The 17,851-nt window shown below is 34.1% G+C and overlaps 1 protein-coding gene and 1 non-coding gene across 3 annotated transcripts in view; one reads left to right on the top strand and one right to left on the bottom strand.

Moving 5' to 3' along the window:
- The window catches only part of Atrnl1 (attractin like 1), a 482,593-nt gene that overhangs the window by 177,983 nt on the left and 286,759 nt on the right, over positions 1-17,851 (bottom strand). The window lies entirely within an intron of this gene.
- Trnaa-ugc (transfer RNA alanine (anticodon UGC)) lies at positions 7,375-7,443 on the top strand. The gene has a single exon. It is a non-coding gene; the product is annotated as a tRNA-Ala (tRNA).

Below are 17,851 nucleotides of genomic sequence, written 5' to 3'. Positions count from 1 at the left end.
TTACTGAGTATAGCATAAGATAAAAAGTATCAGCTTAAAAAACAAATCGTTTAAATAGGGATACAAGTGGACCCACTGCAGCAATGAGACTTACAAGTCTTTATGTTGAAAACGAACTTTACAACTTTGGTGGTGGTGGGGGGGAGGGTTGGTGGAAGGGAGTGGGGGGAAAGATGGGATGGGAAAGGGAAACAAAGGAGGAGACTACAATGCTTGATAAGAAATGTACTCATTATCTTGCCCATGTAATTGTAACCCCTCTGTACAGTATTTTCACAATAAAATAAATAAATAAAAAGATATTTTCAAATTTAAAAAAAGTATCAGCTTTATATTTTAGTAAAAATAACAAAACATCAAACAGTTAAGAACTTTACTATGCTATGGCTTAAAATTGGCTCTCATTTTCTGAACCCATTTATTTGGGACATGAAAATGTTTGGAGGAGACATTTCATTTGTCACAAGTAGAAAATGGGTGTTACCCATCTAGCTACCTGCTAGAGGGCACAGGCTAGAAATGGTGCTTCACATACTAAAGAAGAGAAGGTCTCAAAGAATCTGCAGCCAACTTTCAGGAAGCCTAGTTTAAAGATAAAGGTAAATCAAAAGATAAATTGATTTTTTTAAAAAAATCCCAGGTTCCTAAAGACGTGATAGAATGCATGCCATCTTAATTACTCAGACCTGTATCTACCTAAAAAAATGTAAGAGGAAAAAAAATGTAGAATCCTGTATACGAGCTCAATTTATTCATCCAGGGATGAAAATGAAATAAATACTGTATTAATAAATTCTGACTGTTGGAATCTCACTAAAATTCATTAAAAATAATAAACAAAAACTGGACAGGCTACAAAAGCCAAGAGAGGATCCAGGTTAGTGACCCAAAGGGGGCTCCCCACTTTGGGAAAAGCCACTGACTCCAGACAGGTCAAAATCCCAACCACGCCAAATTTCAGTCCAACCAGCAACTAACTACAGACTCCAGCCACCTCTTCCTAGCTGCACAAAGGGAAACAAAACAAAACAAAACAAAAAAATCAGACTTTGATTGTTAGTCTGGGAACAAGGTCATAAAGACCCCAAGTTTATAAAGCAGAACTTTTTTTCTGTGCACCCAAACAAGCTGTTTGAGAATTCAACCACGCAACCAGGAAAACCAACCACTACAAGCAAATCAGACACCATGAAGGGACTGGAAGGCAGACTTAGGGGAAACATATGAGCCCCCAAATAAATAGAAGATACTTTTTTTCCTCTTTTCTCTTTTTCTGCCAATTATATATTTTTTATGTTTTCATTTTCTAACTTCTTTAAAAAATGTTTTGCTCCTTCTCCTCTTTTTATTTTTTGCAAATACTTTAACTCTGTTACCTTCTTTTCCATCAGTACTTTTTTTTATTGTGAAAATACTGTACAAAGGGGTTACAATTACATGGGCAAGATAATGAGTACATTGCTTACCAAGCATTTGTTTCCCCTTCCCATCCTTTACCATCTCCCCCCTCCTTCCACCCCCCCTCCATCAGTTTTTTAATGTGTTTTTGTTTTTAGTTTTGTTTTCTTGTTTTGTCTTTTTTACAACAATCCTGTTGTTTTTTTCTTCCTCATTGCTGTTTTCTCTACAACAGGATACATAGCCTAAAGTGACCACTGGGCTTCCTCCATAACTGTGTATACATTTAATTCAGAGTATAAATTGATTACCCATTCCCTAATTCACAATATTAGTATTAATTTTAGTATCATTACTCCATACATACATAATTGTTCTAATTTTTATGTATATTTTTCTTCTTTCTTGTTTTTTGTCTTTTCTTTTAATTTTTCTTCTCTTTCTTACTTAGAAGTTAGGTCATAACTTTCCTCCTTCTGTTCCTTTCCTTTGCTACATCCCTCTAATCTAATTTTTCTACTCCTATATTTCATTGGATATTTTAATCTTTCCTCTAACTACACCTAACCCATTAACAATTATTTCTACTCCTTAATTCCCTTTTTGCTTTCTTTACTCTGTTGATTCTCCATGTGTAAAACACTGAGATAAACTATATCCGTAGTCAGTGAGACTGTGGCAAAGTGGCTCAGGGTGTTATCCCTTTGGCCCAAACCATTCTAAACCTCAGAACAAAGTTACTCATTGATTACAACTGTTTATAATCCCCACTTCTGAAACACAATTCCCCTCTCCCCTGTGCAGCTGGGAGGAGTATTGATGTGAGTTCTACTTTGAAGGCCTTGTAGAAATTCTTCCATTTCAGTAACATTACACATTCTTCTCAGCAGCACATGGAAACGATCAAGGTACAGAACATTATAAGGAAATATTTTTCAAATCTATGCTAGTAAGTTTGAGAATCTGGACGAAATGGAAGAATTTCTAGTAAATATTGATATGCCCAAACTAAACCAAGATGAATCAAACCAACTTAACAGACCCATATCAAGCATCAAAATAGAAACATCAATAAGAGATCTCCCATCCAAGAAAGGCCCAGGATCAGATGGCTTCACTGCTGAATTCTACACGGACTCAAAGCAGAACTCACCCCAATACTCCTCCAACTCTTCAAGGAAATTGAAAATGAAACTTCACTACCAAACTCCTTCTGTGAAGCCATCATAACACTCATCCCCAAACCAGACAGGGACTCATCAAAGAAAGAGAACTATAGACCCATTTTTTGGATGAACATTGATGCAAAACATCTCAAAAAATTTTAGCCAATCGACTTCAACAAGTCATCAAAAAAATCGTACACCATGATCAAAGAGGATTCATTCCAGGGAGCAAAGCTGGTTCAATATGTGCAAATCAATTAATGTAATATATCACATCAACAAGAGCAAGGATAAAAATCACATGATTATCTCCATAGATGCAGAAAAAGGATTTGACAAGATCCAACACCCATTTATGATGAAAGCTCTGGAGAAGCTAGGAATCCATGGAACATTTCTCAATAGAATAAAGGCCATGTATGACAAACCTATAGTCAGCATTATAATTAATGGCAAAAAGCTAAAGCCATTTCCTCTAAACTCAGGAACAAGACAAGGATGTCTACTCTCTCCACTCCCCTTCAATTTAGTATTAGAATGCCTAATTAGAGCAATAAGACAAGATGCAAACATAAAGGGGATCCAAATAGGGAAAGATGAAGTAAAACTCTCCCTCTTTGCAGATGAGATGATCTTGTATTTAAAGCACCCTATGGACTCCACTCCCAAGCTACTTGAGCTGATTCGAAACTTTGGCAAAGTAGCAGGGTATAAAATAAATCCTCAAAAATCAATGGCTTTCCTGTATGCCAATAATGAAAAGAGCAGAAGCTGAAATCAGAAAAGCAACTCCTTCTGTAATAGCCCCAGAAAAAATAAAACACCTAGAGATTAATTAAAGAAGTGAAGGACATCTATGATGAAAATGTTAAAAACCTGAAAAAAAAGAAAATTAATTAGGGAGGTGACTCAGTGGTAGAGTGCTTACTTTGCATGCAGGAGGCCCTGGGTTCAATTCCTCAACACCACATAAGCAGAAAAAGCCGGAAGTAGTGCTGTGCTCAAGTGGTAGAGTGCTATCCTTGAGCTGAAGAGCTGAGGGACAGCACCCAGGCTCAGAGTTCAGGCCCCACTACTGGAAAAGAAGAGAAAATAAAAAAGACAAGAAAAGACAAGACAAGACAAGACAAAAAAACAGGAAATTCAAGCAGCAGAAAAACCTCCCATGCTCCTGGATAGGGAGGATTAACATTATGAAAATGGCAATACTGCCAAAGGCTACCTACAAATTCAATGCAATGCCTATCAATATCCTAACCTCATTCTTCAAGGAAATAGAAGAAACAATCCAAAAATTCATATGGAACAATAAAAGACCTGAACAGCAAAAATAATCCTTAGCAAAAAGAACAGTGCTAGAGGAATAACAATAACAAACTTCAAATTCTACTACAAAGCCATGGTAATCAAAACAGCTTGGTACTGGCACAAAAACAGACCTGAAGACCAATGAATAAAACCAAAGACCCAGAAATGAACCCACAGACCTATAGCCACCTAATCTTCAATAAGGAGCCAAAAAATAGAATGGAAGAAAGACAGTCTCTTCAGTAAATGGTGCTGGCAAAATTGGTTTAACACCTGTAGAAAACTATAATTAGATCCTTATATATCATCCTGCACCAGAATCAACTCCAAATGGATCAAAGACCTCAAAGTAAAAGCAGACACCCTGAAAACATTACAGGAAGGAATAGAAGAAACTCTAGGGCTCCTTTGCATAGGCTGAAATTTTCTTAATAAAGACCCAGAAACACAACACATCAAAGAAAGGTTGGACAAATGGCATTGCATGAAACTGCAGAGCTTCTGCATGGCAAAAGGACATAGCTAGTAAGATCAATAGAAAGCCCACAGACTGGTAGAAGATCTTCTCTATCTATACAACAGACAAGGGCCTCATATCTAAAATATACTTAGAACTCAAAAAATTAAATCCTCCAAAAACAAATCTTCCCCATCAACAAGTGGGCTAAAGACTTAAAGAGAGACTTCTCTGAAGAGGAAGTAAGCATGGCCAATATATACATGAAGAAATGCTCAACTTCTCTAGCCATAAAAGAAATGCAAATCAAAACAACTTTCAGATTCCACCTCACCCCAGTTAGAATGGCTATAATCAAAATATTTAATAATGACAGATGCTGGAGGGGATGTGGTCAAAAGGGAACCCTACAGCACTGTTGGTGGGAATGTAAACTTGGCCAACCACTCTAGAAAGCAGTATGAAAGTTCCTTGAAAGACTCCACATAGAGCTCCCCTATGACCCAGCAATCCCACTTTTGGGCATTTACCCAAATAATCACAAACAAGGCCATACTAAGGCTACCAGCACAACAGCATTATTTACCATAGCTAGGATATGGAACCAACCCAAATACCCCTCAGTAGATAAATGGCCCAAGAAAATGTGATACACACACACAAACACACACACACACACACACACACACACACACACACACACACACAATGGAATTCTATACCTCCATCAGAAAGAATGAAACCACCCTGAAACCACCCCATTTGTTAGGAAATTGAAAGACTTGGAAAAAATATATTAAGTGAAGTAAGCCAATAACTAGTATATGTCTAGGACAAGCAGAAAAGGTCAAAAGCTATGTACCTACTATGTACCTATGACCATATAAAATGGTGCTAATTGAAAAGTACCCCAAGATATGGACACAAGAAGTCTGTCTTTATTGTTATTGTTTTAAATGTACTATGTAATTTTATTTATTTTGTTGTTGTTGTTTCTTTTTTATGTTCTTTCCCATATGGCATATCCACTGTTGTCACTATACTTGAGTTTGGTACCCTGCATCTTGTATACCTATCTGTCTAATCTGGGGAGTGGAAGGGGAATAACAAAACACTGTAACAAGGACAGGATGACCTACTGCAACAAGGATACCCACAGGACACTATAGTGGAAATGAACTTTACAACTTTGGGTAGGGGTTGAGGAGGTCAGGGAGGGAAAGGATAGTGGGACAACAAGGGAAAGGGGTAACAATGATCGACAAGTAATGCACTAATTGCCTTACTCATGCAACTATAACCCCTCTGTGCAGCATATTTACAATAAAATAATTTTAAAAAAAAATCCCAGGTTCCTAAAGACATATGATAGAATACATGCCATCTTAATGACTCAGATGGTATCTACATAAACAATGTAGGATGATAAGCACTATTTTCTAGAGTCGTGTGTATGAGCTCAATTTATTCATCTAGGGGATGAAAATGGAATGAATTCTGTATTATTGGTGATTGAATAGAGCATTTAAAAACTGTAACCCTGAACAAATTCACCATTATTGAAACTAGTAGAGTAAAACTAGTCTTATTAAACCATAGTTTATTCTGTTATGTACTCCTTAGTAAGATACAAAAATGAGTCATGTATTTTAATTTTTATGTGAAAGTAAATGAACTGCAGTATAAAGGGGGTTATAATACATACAGAGAAAATTTTATTATTGATAATATGAATAGTATTTCAACTATCATCTAAATTTTATCTGAGTTCAGATGGCATATGTTATTAACCCTATGTCCTAGATGGAAAAGCTAGGCTGTGAATAAACTAGTTCACCAAGTCTCTCACCACTATTAGGTGAGAAAGGGTATCTACTAGATTGTTCCTTAGCTTTTGACCATTCTTATGACAGTTTGTCTTCATATAGAACAGAGAAGTTCAAATTTTTTCAATGTTGAGAATATTTTGTTTTGTGGAATTTCACTGGCAAAGCAAGTCACATTAAAAGGATAACCTCCATACATTTTGTTGAAAAGATATCTTGGCTACCACTGAAGACTCTCTATTGGCCAAAGATCCCTGGTGTGGTAGTATGAAGAATGCTCAGGCTGGGCTCCAGTGGCTTAAGCCTGCAATCCTAGTTAGTCAGGAGGCTGAGATCTGAGGACTACGGTTCAAAGCCAGCGGTTCAAAGCCAGCGTGGACAGGAAAGCCTATGAGACACTTATCTCCAATTAACTACCAGAAAACTGGAAGTGGTAGAGTGCTTGCCTTGAGCTGAAGACCTGAGGGACAGTGCCCAGGCCCAGAGTTCAAGCCCCATGACAGACAAAAAAAAAAAGAAAAAGAAAAAGAAAAAGAAAAAGAAAAAGAAAAAGAAAAGAAAAGAAAAAAAGCTCAGCTAGTTTAAAAGTTGTTTAATCTGAGTCTTTATAGGGAGCAGAAAATGTTTCTCTTTTTCCCTTCACTTCTGCCTACCTTAACCCTGCTATACTAAAGTAAATCTTTGTTTAAACTTTGAAAGAAAAAATCTGCTAAACCTCACTATTAACAAAAGAACCTAGAAATTCTTTTGGTATCAAGCATTATATAAAGATAAGCCAATAGCACAGTTTGCTGTATATATAATTCATCTGTTCTATTGTTTTTCAAATGTATTCACTTAATAATGATATAGTTAAAGGTAAATTCATTTGTAGAAGTAGTGGTAATTTTATTCTAGCATTCAACAATTATGTTTTGCTCAGTATCTTCAGTTTTCCCTTTTTGTAGCATTAATAAAATACAACTACTATTGCTGTTAAAGAATCTCTGGAGAAGAAAACAAATTTTTTTTTTATTTAACAATAAAATCTTGAGTTTTAAGACTGCTGTATGACTGAATAATTATTCACAGTGTCACATAATTAAATTTTATTAATCCATTTTAAATTTATGAGTAAAATTTTTTAATGTTGTAAGATTTATGACTGAAATTATTTTTAAGATTATAAGATGCAGATATGTTGATAAATAAAGTTAGAATTTATGAAATCTTGGGGCTGGGGAGGTGGCTCAGTGGTAGAGCGCTTGCCTTGCATGCATGAGGCCCTGGGTTCGATTCCCCAGCACCACATAAGCAAAAAGAAAGAAGCCGGAAGTGGCGCTGTGGCTCCAGTGGTAGAGCACTAGCCTTGAGCTAAAAGAGCTGAGGGACAGCGCCCAGACCCAGAGTTCAGGCCCCATGACCGGACCCCCCCCCAAAAAAAAACTTACAAAGAATTTATGAAATCTCTATAAACGTTTCCTTAAAGTGATATGTCAAATAATAATATTTGTTTGTCTATCTTACAGAAGTGCTACCTACTCAAAAAATAATATAATCATATAAGACATAATTTTTCAGAGGCTGGACAGTTATGACTTAGTACAAAATAATTATTAGCATTAAATGGCATAAATGTACCATTTTCTTATCTATTTATGAAAATAAATATTCATTGAGTACTTGATGTTTTTTCAGTGCCCAAAATAATGTCAGTTCTACAGAAGCTTCTTAAAAAGTAGTTATCATATAACTCACTTTTGTCTTGCAGATATATGCCTCAATGGCAATGAACTTGGGTGTCTTGGTGTTGGCATTGTGCATCAATAGTGATAGCCACATAGTAAATGTAACATTAAATTCTTACTTAAAAAAAAAGTATTACCTGTTATCTTCATCTTCACCAGACTGTAAGCGCTTTGTTTGTAGTATTGTTCAATTGTTTTAAAAACTATGTACCCTAGTGTAACACACTAGTATTGTAATAGTGATTATTATAATACTAGGAAATCAGTAAATACTTAAATATATGAATGAATAAGTGAAGTAAGAGTTGTTCTTATTCTCTTACATGGAAGTACTCTCAACTTTCTCTAAAATCCCATCACAACCTCCTTTGGATGTTTGGTTTTACCTTGGAATGTACATATTTATCACCAGGTTCACTTACTTGATTGTGTAGTGCTATAGGATTCTGAATAAATATTTCTTAAAAAGTTCACTCAATTTTGAGAATGGATTCCTATAATTTATACTATCCTCATAAACTCATTCATTTGTATTTATACTTACTTCCATACTAATTTTACTTTTGTCTATTTATTCTTGGTTTCCTTGAATCACACATTACAGTTATAGTACATTTATACCCAGATCTGCAAAATAAACTACAGTTAGGGAGGTCTACCTCCTATCTTTTTTTTTTTTTGGGGGGGGGTCCAGTCGTGGGGCCTGAACTCTGGGCCTGGGCACTGTCCCTCAGCTCTTCAGCTCAAGGCAAGCGCTCTACCACTTGAGCCACAGTGCCACTTCCGGCTTTTTTTGTTTTTGCTTATGTGGTGCTGAGGAATCGAACCCAGGGCCTCAGGCATGCAAGGCAAGCGCTCTACCACTGAGCCACCTTCCCAGCCCTCTACCTCCTATCTTGCTCTGGTTATGAAGTTTGTTTTCTAGCCCTATGAATAACTATTTACCATACTCCCCAAAAGGAAGGTGTCCACGACTCACATCTGTAATTCTAGCTACTCAGGAGGCTGAGATCTGAGGATTACAGTTCACATCCAGCTTGCACAGGAAGATCTGTGAAATTCTTATCTCAATTAATCACAAAAAAACCCAGAAGTAGAATTGTGGCTCAAGTGGTAGAGCACTAGCCTTGAGGACAAAAGCTCAGGGACAGCACCTAGACTCTGAGTTCAAGCCCCAGACTGGCAAAAACAACAGCAACAACCAAAGTATGAAATGTTAGTTCATCATGCTTTTTAGAAACAAATCTACGTATAATTCCATTGTAAAACATGCAAACATTTCCTTTTCTTCTGGTGTTATGAAGGATTGAACTCAGCTTCATACTTGCAAAAAAAATGTAGACTTTTCTTGCTTTGGTTATGACCAGGTCAGTTTGGGTTGTGATTCTCCTATTTGTGCTTCTCCATGTCTGAGATGGAATTTCTCACTCATGTATTTCTCCAAGTGGCTGGAATAACAGGTGTGTACCACCATTTGAATGGACTCTGGGCTAGCCTCGAACCACAATCCCATAATTTCCACCTCCCAAGCAGCTAGAATTATAAACCTGAGAAACATTTCTTTTTATAGCTACATAATACAGCCTAATATTATACTCCATTCAACTAATAACTACTGACAGATCTTGGGGCTGTCTCAACTCTTTTCAGCTATTACAAATAAAGCTGCAATAGCAGTATGTCTATCTTTTTATATTTTTGAGCATGACAAACATGGGCTTGTGGAATTTGGGTTAAATATGTATATTAATAGAGTAAAATTCTACAAAGGAGCATTTATATTCCCAAAAATATATGAAAGTGTCTGTTTTCTCACAGCTTTCCTCTTAGATTAGTTATCTATTGTATGGTAACAAACTGGCAAAAATATTAGTAGAATAGCACAAATTCAAGATCTTATAATTCTGAAAATAAGAGTCTAACATGAGTCCAAGTGAGGCAAATTTAAGGTATTGGTAGGGTTATGCTCTTTCAAGAGGCTCTAGAAAACAAAAATCTCTGCTTCTTGTTCAACTTTAGGAAACAATACATGACTCTGTTTCATGGCCCCTTCCATCCTGAAAGCCAGCAATCATAACAGTCTGCTTCCATCATTATATCCTATATACCTATATACTTATCCTGGCTCCTCTTTACATGGTAAGATACTTTTTGATTATATCCAAGTAATTCTGGTAATCTTTATTTTCACCATGACTTGAAAGCCCCTTTTCCATCCTATCTCTAGGATGTGATATCTTAGAGGGTCATTTTTCTGCTTATCATACCTTAGTTGTCTTAGATTTTTTCAATATCAGTTAATTTTAATTAACATGTATACTATGACTGAATTTGAATTATCTTCTTGTGTTTAAGAGGTTTTTTTAATCATATCTTCCCTTGTGGATTGTTTGCTTATATCTCACATCCAGTTTTATAATGTTGGAGTTTTCAATGGATATCAACCTTTGGTCTATGACACAAACTAAAATAAAAATGTTTATCAGAATTTTCACTTTTTAACATTTTGAATGATGGAAATACTTGATTTTTTTTCATTTAGGCAATTTCACTAATTTTCACTGAATTTTCAATCAGTTAGGAAACTTGACAACCCTGAGGTTATTTTCCTTATTCTAGAAACATAATAGTTCTTACACTTACATTCTGGATCCTTTATAATTTTATTTTATTATATTTGAAACAAATATTTTTGCTTTTCTATATAGTTTTCAGCTATTCCAATACCTCAAAATGAGCTCATCTTTTTTCCCCTACTGATCTTTAATGAACATTTATGATTTATGATTTATAATTTATGAACATTAGATGATTTTTCTAGATTTTAACCCTGCTTCACTTTAGTAATTTCTCTTAAACTATAATAATATCTTTTATTATGTTATTATTTGACAGATAATTGACCAGCAACCTAACAATTAGAATCAATGACTGAAATTTAAATATTTTTGTCATCTTTCATATGTCCTTCCCCATTAGAATTTGAGGTATTTGAATATTATCTTATTTTCTTTTATTTCACTAGAGTAGTATTCCTTGCACATTTAAAATATCAATAAGTCAATGGTAAAAACTTATAAATGAAAATGGCTGGCAGTAAGTTTCTGTAAAATACTTTGTTTAGATAGCAATGGTGAGTTTGACATCTGAAAGTAGAAACAAGATTGAACAACAACTCCAAGTGGTAGGCATAGAAGGTATTTATTTATTACATATTTTATAAATGAGAAACTTGAAACTCAGAAATGAAACTTTATATTAAAGTTGATATAAATTAAAAATAGAAATGAACTACATTAGGTCTTTCAAGCACAAATTTAATGCTCTATATAGAGGAAGGAAGATAAAAGTATTTTTTAGCTCTAACTTTATTTCTCTTTAGACACTGCCTTTTCAATTCGAAACTATCTTTTATCTAGAGATATACACATTACTAAGGCCTAACTTGATTGATAATGTGATTAATTAGTTATTGTCTACCAAAAGAATGTATAAGCTGTGAAAGAATATTTATAAAAGAGCAGTTTTCAGTATTGAAGGTAATAATATTAATGACAGTCTAAGTTAATAAACAGTGAAGTTCAACATTTTTACTATATAAATATATTTTACCCATTTTTCACCAGGTGCTGGTGGCCCATACCTGTAATCCTAGCTACTCACTAGGCTGAGATCTGAGGATCATGGTTTGAAGCTATCCCAGGCAAAAAGTCCACGAGACTTATACCTCCAATAAACAACTCAGAGAAAGCCAGAAGTGGTGCTGTGACTCAAGTGGTAGAGCACTAGCCTTGAGTGCAAAGAGGCTCAGGGATAATACTTGGGTGCTGAGTGCAAGCCCCAGTACCAGCAAAAAAATTTTTTTAAATATATAAATATTTTTACCCATTTTTGTAAGGAATTATAAAGACTATATATAAAATGTACAGTCAGATATTACTTTGAGGCTCTATATTAAAGAACCCAAGAAAAAGTAATATTGTACTTCTAAGTACAACTATAGGGCAAAACTGAATAAAAAGAAGAAAAATAATTAGTGATAATTAATGAGTTTTCCCTTAATTGCTATTCTTGATTTATTGATTTTATGTAAACAAAGGAAATAAGATAAAAGAAAAACAATAAATGGATATGAAACCATAACAAAGCAGTTAAAATCTCTGTTTACATTTAAGAAGCTGAAGATAGGGTATATCTCAACTGGTAGAGTTCCTGCCTGGCAAGTTGAGACCTTAAAATCAATCCCCAGTACTGCAGAACAAAAAAAGTTGAAGATTTGATAGTAGATTTTAGTCTGTTAGATAATATATAAAATAACTAATTTAAGGTCATCCATTTGCTATTTGACTCTGTAGTTCATCTTGATTTATGTGATATTTGTAAATTAAGTCAATTTCATTTTGATTACATTTAAAATCATAATATATTAATAAAAAGCTTTATACATTTATTGCTACACTTAAGGACCTATAATCTAAATGTATATTATATAAGCTAAAATACATTTGCATTTCATAAATGAACATTTTAATTCTAGGTATAATTCTCATTTCCAGAATTAAAGTTCCTAAGGGAAAGAAGAAAATTGCTGCTTATAGAAAGTAAAATGATGCTGTTTAATCGATTGACGCACTTAAAAGACATCAGCCATGCTCCCTTAGATAGATTAAGTAAATATGAGAGTAGATAGCACAATCATTAGGAGTATTATATAACATATTGTAGTAAAGACTGAAATTGGTTACACTTTATAGCAAATAATATGGATGAAAACACTTTTTGAGAAATGTATTTATAAAGAACTCAAGGAATAATGTTTACATTAACTATATAGTGAATAAACAGTGATATAAAAGGTGAATTAAAACCAAAATGGTCTTCAAGCTTTCCAGAGGCAGAAAATCAACCTAAGACCTTTAGAAATACCCACAAAAATCTTCATTTGACAGTGAAAGAGGAAAATTCAAGTCAACAAGAAACTATAATCCCTAACAATTTACAACAGAGAAGCAAAAAGATGTAGTTGATTAATGACATTAGTTGCATTAATTATAGAATAGATAAACATAATAGCCTTTTAGCCAGCGTTCATTGTATTAAAGCTTCAGGATATTGCTGGCTGTCCTAGTAGGGAGGGTGGGGCTGGGGTTTCTCTGTTACAGCACACTAGGAAAGCATTAATAAGAGCATGTTGTACTTAATCACAGGCATTACTAAACGGCAAGTATACTAGTATATATGATACTATATATAGTTGGTATAAACACTTACAGGAGTGCTCCATTTTAGAAGCTACAAAGAATAGATAGCTATTGCTATGGTTTAATGTTTCTGTTTGATAAAGTGTGTATGTTGAAACCTAAGGTGAAGTGTTTAAGAGGTAATTAGTTATAAAGGCAAAGTCCTAATACTAGTAAGCTTATATCAAGTTTGCCCCTCCCACCATGTGAGGACAAAGTGAACAGCCCCTTACCAGACACTAAATCTGCCAGTGCCTTGATCATGGACTTCCCAGGCTCCAGAAATGCAAGAGATAAATTTCCATTGTTTATAAGTTTATGATATTTTTAAAATAGCATCCAAAAGGAACTAGGCTCCCAGTTATAGTATTTTCTCCTCTGATCTTGTTGACGCACAAGTGATCTTCATTAGTTCTCACTCTGACTACTCTAAAGTAAAAAACAAGGGCATGTCTAATACAACCAAAAAAGTATGTGCAACAATGGTTCATATTTATTACATCTGAATAAGCCCAATAATTTGAATATATTTCCCCTATCACTACTGAGTTGCTGATCCCGTTTTCCTACCTGTAATGTGGGCTGAAACCTTTATTTCCCTTTTCTTTCTGAACAAGGATGTAACTGACAGCAAATAAGAAAACACACTTTTAAGCATTTGGAACAATAAATCATTCTTCCAAATTATAGAATTGTAGAAATCAAAACTTTTCTGGCTGCAAATGGGGTGATAACAAGATAATTGTAACAGCAGTGAGGGAGAGTGAATAGAAATGAATTTGAACTCAAAGCTGTTATCAGTATAGGTGACATAACACAACACAGAAAGGCTGCAGGCTGTATTTTGTTTCCTTTCCAAATAACTATGATCCTCATCAAAGTGAATGCAACTCCTACTGCTCATTAAGGCTGTCATGTTTTTCACAGTCTCATCTGCCTTCTAATTGAAATTCTTATTTTAACAGCATTATCTTAATGTTATTGCTAGCTTTGGAATGTCTTGTGAAGAGTGCAATGTTAAATTTAATTTGGCCTTACATCTTTGGTAATAGATACTGTCTGAAATATAATAAACTTCAGATACTCATATGTGGACTGAAATATGTCAAGGTTACTTCCCCAATTACTCTAGTTTATTGTAAGTGACCCCTAACATGGTTATAATTTCTCACTTCTGACTAGTCTCATATTCTTCATTTTTTCCCATACAGTAGCAAAAATCAGAATTCCTAATGATGTGAAGTTTCTTTTTCTTTAATGTTTTTATTCTTAATTAAAACAACTTATGCACTGAATTGAGCGTCCCAGTGAGAAAAATTAGATCAGTATTGTAATAAGGATTAAGAAAGTACTCCTACAATTATAGTCAACGTGTAATTTAAAAACATATAATACAATAGTTTAAAAAAATCAAATGGTCTATATTGTTAACTTAAGTGGCAACTTCCATTAAGCAAAAACTGCAGTTGTTATAATTTAATGTCTATACAGTGCTATTAAAGAAACTATACCACAGCATGCTAATAAAGTAAAACAATTTCACTTAATGAGCTTTTATTTCCATTCAGGTGTTATGATTTCCCACTGCATACTGAATAAGTGCCTGGGATAAGTGCACATTGCAAATGCTTCATGTATAAATAGGTCAAACCAAGATACTTCTAAAACATGAGCAATTAATATTAGATATTAATTTTTTAAATCTAAACATTGTAAAATAATTATTTTCAATGTTATAATGATAAATCAAGAATTCCGATTCAATTAAAAATTTTGACATCTGGGATTTGCTTCAGAAAAATCACTGGTGATGGTAAAAAGAAGAGATGATGGAGATGAAGTAAGATTGGCCATGAATCAACAATTGTAGTGATATGATTAATTTCTCTTTCTATGTGTCCTTAATTTTTTGTCATGAAAATTAAAATTTAATATTTAACATTAATATTTTATTTCTTATTCAATGGAATTATTTCACTAAGAATGGCCTTACAGGCAGCTGGAAAAATAGAACTATTTATTTTATGAGGATAGTTTTTCGAAATTACAATTTTGGATTTATCACATAAGCACATGAAAGATGTTCCCTGCTTTTATTCCTACAAATGTCCGAACATCAAAAGCTAGATGCCCAGGGAAGGAGGAAGTGGTAAGGCCCTTGAATGGTGGAGTCCCTCAACAGGTCTTTAGGTTACTGTGGACATGTTCTTGAAAAGATGTTTGGTTGTGGTCTCTTGGTAGTTCTTGAATGACTGCTTGAATTCTGACAATGGTTATAAAAGGAGAAAGTGTGTACCCTCCACTCTGTTTCCTCTCTTTTCTTGTTTGTGATATTACTACTTGCTCTCATACAAAAACCTGTGAGCTAAATAGATGTTTTCTCTTTAAAAATTAGCTGCCTGGAGCATTTTGTCATAGTAATTCAAAGCTAACTAATATTATCCACTTTTTATTTTAGAGTATCCCTCAGTTAATGTCTATGTGTATATGCCTATGACAGAATTAAAATTTGAAGATATATATTGGTGTAGAGTACATGAGGCAATCAGGTACTCACATTGGTAAGTAGTTAACATCTCCATAAAATAAAAAACAACCAGAAAATACCTGCATAGGCCTACTAGATTGACAGAAAATTAAAACCTAGTGTTGATAAGAATGTTCATTTATTAGAACTGTCACATAGGCTGATAAGAAGAATATAAATGTTATCCACGTTGAAAAATTGTTAAGCTTACTCTGTGTGACTCACTCAGATTTCCTACTATAGGATGTAACTCAAAGGACATAAAAATATATTTCCTGGGGCTGGGAAGGTGGCTCAGTGGTAGAGCCCTTGCCTTGCATGCATGAGGCCCTGGGTTTGATTCCTCAGCACCACATAAGCAGAAAAAAAAAGCCAGAAGTGGCACTGTGGCTCAAGTGGTAGAGTGCTAGCCTTGAGCTGAAGACCTGAGGGACAGTGTCCAGGCCCAGAGTTCAGGCCCAACAACCAGAACCCCCCCAAAATTAAAAAAAAAATATATATATATATATATTTCCTTAGAGAAGACAGTTTTCAAATATTAATGATAGCTGTATTTACAATAGCTCCAGACTGAAATAATACATCTATCACTGGATAAATTAATTGTGGTGCATCTTTATAACAAAATACAGAAATAGAATTAACTACTGATGCTTGCAGTTATAGGAGTATATCTCATTAGAAGTATTATTGAGTACACATTCACTTATACTTACTTTTCTCCTAGAATACAAACACATAACATACTACTTAAACCATATTTTTATAACACCCTGGTCTCTTCACTTATAATCAGAATATTCTCTTTAATATTGGCTTATTATTATTTTTTATTATTTTTCAAATGTGAATTAAAGTTTCATAAGAAAACTACAAAAATGAGCTTACCTCATTAGAAATGTTGAACAAATGTGGAAAAGTAAGTCAGTCCTCATTACTTTCTAACTTGTTACTTGCAAAAGCAAAAATTACATTTCTAAATTAGTTTTACATCCTCAGTGCATAGTGGGTGGAGATACACAGTGAATGCTAAATTTGAGAGTAAATAATGAATTAAATAATGAATCTCAATTCTATTCCTTGCAATGCCCACACTGTCAACCAGAGATACTTGCCTTCAATATCCTTCATTTTCTACCTCCAGAAATTGAAAGGTTCTCATATTAGTATCCCTCAGTTGCTATCGTGCTTCATTCTCTATTCTTACTCAAGGTCATCATCTAACTAAATCTCACTAATTTCTTTACTTCTGGGTATACTTTGACAACTGTAAGACAAAGTAACTCAACTAAATTAGATTCGAACTAGAATATTTTGGATTTTCAATATTAAACAGTATCATTTTTGTCTTAAGACAATGTTTATCATCCATTTATCTCTTATTATTTTTTTAGATTTCAAAACTTAAATTATACCACATACACAAGTTCAGGAATATTAGTTGCGATCATGTTATTAGAGTGAAATGGCAAAAAAAAATATTAGATAGGAAAGTACCAGAGGGGTTGCAGGGTAAGGAACTATGGGGAGCCACTGGAAAATTTTGACCAAGGCCATATGAATTGATTTGTATATTAAAAAGATCACTTTAGGAGCAATGGGGAAAATGGCTTAGAATAAGAAGGTAAAACAGCAAGGGAACCAGTAAGGAGGATAATATAATAGTTAAGGAAAACTCTCACAAAAGCTTAAAGTAGAGTCACAGTTAACATTAAAAGACAAATTTAAAATATACTTAGGTACAGAGAGGGCTCAGTGATTGGTAAAAAAAATATGGTGGAATAGGTGAAAACCAACTATTACAGCTGTTACAAGTATTATGTGTATTTACTATTTGCTTCCTTTAACTTTATGCTTAAACATACAATATAATATCAGGGTTTATCATTGTGCTAATTCCAGAGATAAAGTATATCTTGAGTTTAATCATTTCTTTGCATATAGTATAATTTCATTTCTTCTTTATGGATGAATAATATTCCACTGAGATATGTGCCACTGGTTTCATGATTGATTGTAGAGTATCTGGTTTGTTTCCGAAGCCAGTTAATTGTGAATAATGTCACAAACGTGGGCATCAACTGCTTGTAGTAGATTCTGACATATTCCTTTGAATATATGCCCAAGAGTGGTTTCACTGGATCATATGGTAGCTCTATTTTTAGTTTTCTTGAGGAACCTTCGTGATGATTTCCATAGTGG

This window comes from Dipodomys merriami, unplaced genomic scaffold (genome assembly GCF_024711535.1).
Source record: "Dipodomys merriami isolate MVZ:Mamm:240054 unplaced genomic scaffold, mDipMer1.0.p SCAF_35, whole genome shotgun sequence".
Classification (NCBI taxonomy): domain Eukaryota; kingdom Metazoa; phylum Chordata; class Mammalia; order Rodentia; family Heteromyidae; genus Dipodomys; species Dipodomys merriami.
The sequence above is the reverse complement of the archived record's forward strand: the minus strand, read 5'-3'. Positions and strand labels throughout refer to the sequence as shown.